The sequence below is a fragment of the Thermobia domestica genome, chromosome 13, assembly GCF_964235325.1.
Source record: "Thermobia domestica chromosome 13, izTheDome1.hap1.1, whole genome shotgun sequence".
NCBI classification, from domain to species: Eukaryota; Metazoa; Arthropoda; class Insecta; order Zygentoma; family Lepismatidae; genus Thermobia; species Thermobia domestica.
Window position 1 is genome coordinate 183398661 of NC_137466.1, and position 6229 is coordinate 183404889.

The following is a 6229-nucleotide window of genomic DNA, read 5'->3' on the forward strand; positions in this document are numbered from 1 at the left end:
ATTTTAAATCAAAACTGGACATTTTCATATTAATTTCGATTATAAGACGCACGTGAATTTTGGAACAATTTTCCGAAGAAAAAATTGAGGCTTATAGTCCGTAAAATAGGGTAGGTTTTTATATATTAGTCTTCTGGAATGACTCATCTTAAGAGGAGTAGAGTTATTCACGCGTTTATGCCAAAACTACGGTATATACGAATGAATACTTCAAGTTTAAAGATGAAACTCGGTGTATCTTCTCATTAGAAATAAGAGAGACCCATGTCCCAGCAAAAAAAAAAAAAAATCCAGTTCAAAAAATTCCGTTTTAAGGGGAGGCAGAATGGCCTTTTTTAAATAAATAACAAGAATTTTATTAATGATCAAAAAATGGATCAAAAAGATTGCGACCTTGGCCAAGAATTTTAGAAATGATCCAACAAATGCATCAAAAGATTGTGATCTTGGCTAATAATTAGCTTTGGGATCAGGGGCCACAAAATTTTTGAACGGCCCCTAAATCGAGCTTTCGTATTTTCTTACGGAATAAGCACATCATACTGAGTTAAGTGATAGTTTGGGTTTGGGTATGCTATATGAAGTTCTCCAGATATAAGGCCTAAAAGAATTTTTTTCCTGAAATATATTGGAACTTTTGATCCAAAGATGAATGTAGCGATGCTTAGTGTCCAATCGTTCCTAGACCATTATATGAATTCGGTAACTTTTGGTACATAAGTGCACCACGACCTAACTTTGGCTTTTATAACATTATCAGGATGAGAGAAAGACGTGGTTGGGTGGGAAGAGATAACTTGTAAAAAATAATCAGAAACGTCCGACATTACAGTAAAACCATTGAAGTGGAGAGTGACACTGCCGGTTCCATTTAACTCCAAGTTCAGCCCCATCAGCACATTAGGGTGGGAAGGCGTGACATTTACGAATATTTATCATTACACTTTCTATGGGCATCTAAAGGAAAAAGGGGTTCGAATACTTTCTTATGAACCTGTTCTCCCACTGTGAAGAATGAGTATTTTAGATCTCGAAGTCTATGTCCTATGGAACCCGTAGGTTCAGTGCCGCGTTCACGAAAGCTCTCCACTGACTTCTATCCTTAGCCAACTGGATCCAGTTTCTAGTTTGTATTCCTATTTCTGGGAGATCCAATATTGTCCTTCCATCTTCCCCTAGGTCTTCCTAATGGTTGTTTTCCGATTGGATTTCTAGTTAAAACTTTGAAAGCATTACTACTTTCTTCCACTCTGGCTACATGACATGCCCACCTAGCCTCCTAGATTTGATGGCCCTAACAATGTTTGGTAAACGATATAAATTATATCGAGTTCCTTGTTATGATGTTTCCGCCATTCACCATTCTTGTTCCTCTTGGGTCCGAACGTTTTTGTTTTTACTATTATCTTCAAGTTCCTTAATTTTAGCTTTCAAAAAACCGAGTTTCTTTGTTCTAAAATTTTTGGAAGTTTCCCACCTGATGTCTACGAAATTTTGTTTATATATGTCATTCAGATTTTGTAGCCAACGTAATTTTGCCTGCTTTCTCTTCTCTGCTAGTTTCGTCCATTCCTGGGTCGAACCATGGTTTGTTCCTTCATGTTTCCGCGTGTCCCAATTTTTCTTTTGCTGAAATTTTAATGCTATCTCTAATTTCAATCAAAATATCTTCAATCCTAGTACACTCCGAATCTTCTAAAACCGAGAATCTATCGAAACTTCAATCTGGTATTCTTCTCTTAACTGGCTCTCTTCTAATTTCTTTAAATTGAATCTTTCCGTTTCTGGATATTCAATATTTCCTGTATTCAACCATAATCAATGTCACATCAGCTCCTCTAAACGACCGAACATCAGTTATGCTAGATTGTCTTCTTTTATCTACTAAAACGTGATCAATTTGATTATGTATCTTTCCGTTTAGTGAGGTCCAAGTATATTTATGAGCGTCGCGATGTGGGAATTTTGTACTCTTCACGATTAGGTTTTTGGATGTTTCAAAGTTCATGAGTCTTACACCGTTGTCATTACTTTCCTTATGCAGACTTTCGTCCCCTATAATCGGTTTGAAACTATCCTCTCGTCCTACCTTCGAATTGAAATCCCCTAATAGAATTTCATATGGTATCGCGGGAGTTGGTCAAATATCGGTTCCACTTCTTCGTTACTGTCTTTTATATCGTCATCCTTATCTTCTGTACATTTCATACAGTAATATCACATCACCGATCCTTAAGAGTAATAAAAGAAAGTCTATCATTAACAAATTCAACCCGCTTAATTGCTGATATTTTTCGTTTGTAAACGAAAAACCCTGTTCCTAATTGGTGATTTTTATTTCTTTCCGCGCAAAAGGACGTAAATTTTCCGAAAGTCATAGTTCCATTTCCTTCCCACCTAACTTCCTGAATTCCTACTAGATCCATTCTGTATTTCTCTAACTCACTCGTTAGTAACTACTTATTCTATTTCTCTTATTTGCTGCAACTGTACTCACTGGTTTTTGTACAGGGTGTCCATAAAGTCTGGGTAGATGGGGAAAAGCACAATTTAGTCAATTTAATGTTAATTAATAATATGATTTCCGTGTTGTTCAATGCATAGTTTGGTGCGCTCTGCAAGATTAAGGTAAACTCGATGGAATAGGTCTGAATTGCCGTCGATTTCAACACACTGACTGGTAATAGGTTCTGTCAGGTGGTTTAAATGTCTAATCTTCATCGAGTAAACTTTCTTTTTCAGCATAATCCAGAAAAATAAATCAAGGGATTGTGTGCTCGATCTTGCGTGTGCTTGGATTGTGTGCTCGCCGAGGGACATCATCCCTCAAACGTGATGGGCTAACATGGTCTTAGAAGCCGAAAGCCCAGAAATCTAAATTCTAATTCTAATCCTAATCAAAAGAATGGACCCAATCGTAATGTTCTTTATCCTTGCAATCACAAGGCAACTGTGATTGGCATATGCATAACTTGAAAGGTTTACAGGCTAAATTTTCGTTGAAATGAAATCTCAACTGTGTTTTCGAATTTTTTTAAATAAGTTTTCTTATGTAAAATTGTGACTTCGCAACAGAGTGCTTTCTCTTCTCTAGAATTACACAGGACTGACTCCATAAATGCGATGCAGCATGAACTGAGACAGCGTTTTGGGATTAATCCACCCACAGCTAAGAGCACTCGTCGTTGATACCAACCAGTGATGAATTCAGAAGATTTCTCCCGGGAGAAATTTCAATAGACTGGGGGTGAATAGTAGTACTACGAAACTACTGATAATCCACATTGACAACAATAACATACATGGCCCCGGAGGGATTTGTGCTCCGAAGGCGAATTTTCCCCGGGATATTCCCTGAAATCATAACTGGCATCAACAGGTCTTAAGAATAGACTGTCTATGTAAGGAAAAGAGCCCAGGCAGACCACGCACTTCAGAGAATAACGTATAAGAAGAATTAAATATAATTTTACACATAGTCTTATCGCGCAGCAGAAAAGACAATCTGGTGTATGTTGAGGAGACGTTTGCAGAAGATATTGTACGGACGTCAACTACTATATATTCTTCGAATCGGCGAGAAACAAAAGAAACGCAGAATTTTCTGAAACGATGTTGGAAGACATGGAAGATGACAGTTTTTTTATACTAATTAATTTTCAACTATGAGCAACATTTCACATGTCGTACAATCTTGTATATATATCTCGTGAGGTAAGGTGATTTTGAGTTTAACTTCCCGTACAGCAGCAAGTCTATATGAGACGTGGACCTACTTATTAAAGTAGAATCCGAATTACATGCGCTCCCGCTGAGAATCGAACCAGGGTCTCCTACGTCAAAGGCACGCACCGCTTAGCCACGGAGGAGCTCAATAGATATAGTATAATTTTCAAAGTGGCATTTCATGTAATCTGAATCATACGTTATTGCTGCTACCGAGAATTGAACCCTGATATCCCATGTCGAAGTCGCGTTTGTTAACCATATATCTATGTAACAAGGAACGGACAGGAACGTGACCTCCGGACATCCGAATTAAACCTGGTCCATTCGATAAACATAACAAAGATATTTAGAAATAACGTAAGTAAAAGGATAATAGTTACCACAAGAATCAAACCACGTCACTAGGACCACACTTGCTATGTATTGGGGCCCACAACGTACTTAAACAGGGGAAATTGTTAGAATGTCGGGAAAATTTCCTCCAAAAAATCTCTCCCATTAACTTTGGCCCTCTCTGGAGTGGCCCCGGGTAAAAGCACACAATCCAGATATATCTCGAAACATACTATAGGGGATAAGAAATGTGTGTAACAAATTCTGTTTTGATAGACTTAATAGGTATGAGGAGAATGGTTGTATACCAATACGCTCTGTACGCACAAAACTGAACCTATGATTGACCAAAAAAAAAAAAAAAAAAAAAAAGCATAATATCGAAAACGTAAATGCTGTACTATTTATACACTTAAAGCACCTCTGGAGAACTTGTTTCATGCTAAAGAGAATGAATTATAAACCACGACTTTCCAATTAACAGTATTAATACAATTCCTATTTTGCTGCGAGTCTACGGTTTTCTTTATACTGACAGGGTGAATGGGCCCCAGGGACTTACTCTCTTGTCCATGGCACCTAATTTTTTTGTGCATGAACATATCTTTGTTATGTTTCTCGAATGGACTATGTTTGATTCGAATGTCCGAATGACAGCTTCATGTCCATTCCTTGTAAGAAGTAAATCCGAAATATGCGTGTAGTTCTGCAACGTAAATGTTGTACATCGTAAACCTACTGTACATGTTTTGATAATGAACTCAAATCTATGATAGGCTAGCAAAAATAACAGAAAAATATGTTTATATGTTCTTTTGTAAAATTTCAAATTCGTTTTTCTATTCTATTTTTATTTTATAACTATTTATTTGTATGATATTAGTAATGTGATACTTACATATATGTTTGTGGGTTCGTATCGTATACTACATCAAGTTTTATTATTTTTTTTTTTTTTAAAAAATATATATTCTCTTTATTTGAAAATATCTTAGGACTTGGAAAGACAACTGAGAGGCCATGGAATTTTATGTCTTTCTTTTCTTTTTGTTTTCAATGGTTGTTAAGAAAAGAACATTTAAGAAATTGAGCGAGCCAGGATACACATGAAGAGAGAGAGAGAGAGAGAGAGAGACATACATACATACAGGCAAATAGAGATGTACTTTCTGTTGACTCAAACGCTAAGGACAAGACCATTAGAGATTATTTTTTAAAATGTAAAGAATGTGCTTCTGAAAGCAAAACTAAATAACCGAGTTGTTTCCCATACAGTTAAGCATGATTATATTTATGTACTGAACTTTAAGAGGTTCAGTTTTCGAAAGACTAAAGTCCAACAGTTCCTCGTGGATAAGTAAGTTATGATTATCCCTTTCATTACATAATTTGTGATTAATGATAACCAGTGATAATAGCGAATGATGAAAAAGAAAAAAAGTGAACATTGCTTTTAATTCATGTGGTGCAGTTCCTAGCATTTTTTTTTTTTCGAATCCCACGAAAATATTTAATTTCTTGTCGTATATTAACGAAATTATTTTTGTACATCGTAATTAAATAGAGTAAAAGAAAAATATGAACATGTATGTAATAAATACGTTTACGGAGGCCGGTAGCCAGCCCAAAATTGTTGGGGGAAGCAGTAAAAATTAGGGGGGCCCGATCCAACCATAGTATAGTTCATCAACATATTATAGTTCATTTGCAAGCCTATAGTGAAATTTTAGTGGGGGCAAGCGAAAATTTAAGGGGGGCCCGGCCCACCCTAGCCCTCGTGGATACGGGCCTGCGTTTATGTACATATTTAAAATTAAATATTTCAGTTTGACGTCCCACATGTATGCCCTGTAGGCTAAGGGGTTGGATGGATTAAGGCAAGTTGGTGGAATGAAATGTGGAAGGAAACAGAAATATCCCAAGAAAACCCACGGAAACGATGTTGTCCACCACAAACTTAATTGACCGTTGATCGAACAAGGAACGCAACGCACCAGAGTTAAGCGCTCTACCACTGAGCCACCGTGCCCTTCCTATGTACACTCATGTCCAAAATTATTGTCACATGTCTATAAATAAGTTGTTGTAGTAATATAATTTGATAATGAATTCGCCCATATTTCTTATAATGTTAGTATGTGTCTAATCGGCAAAGACATGTATGTGG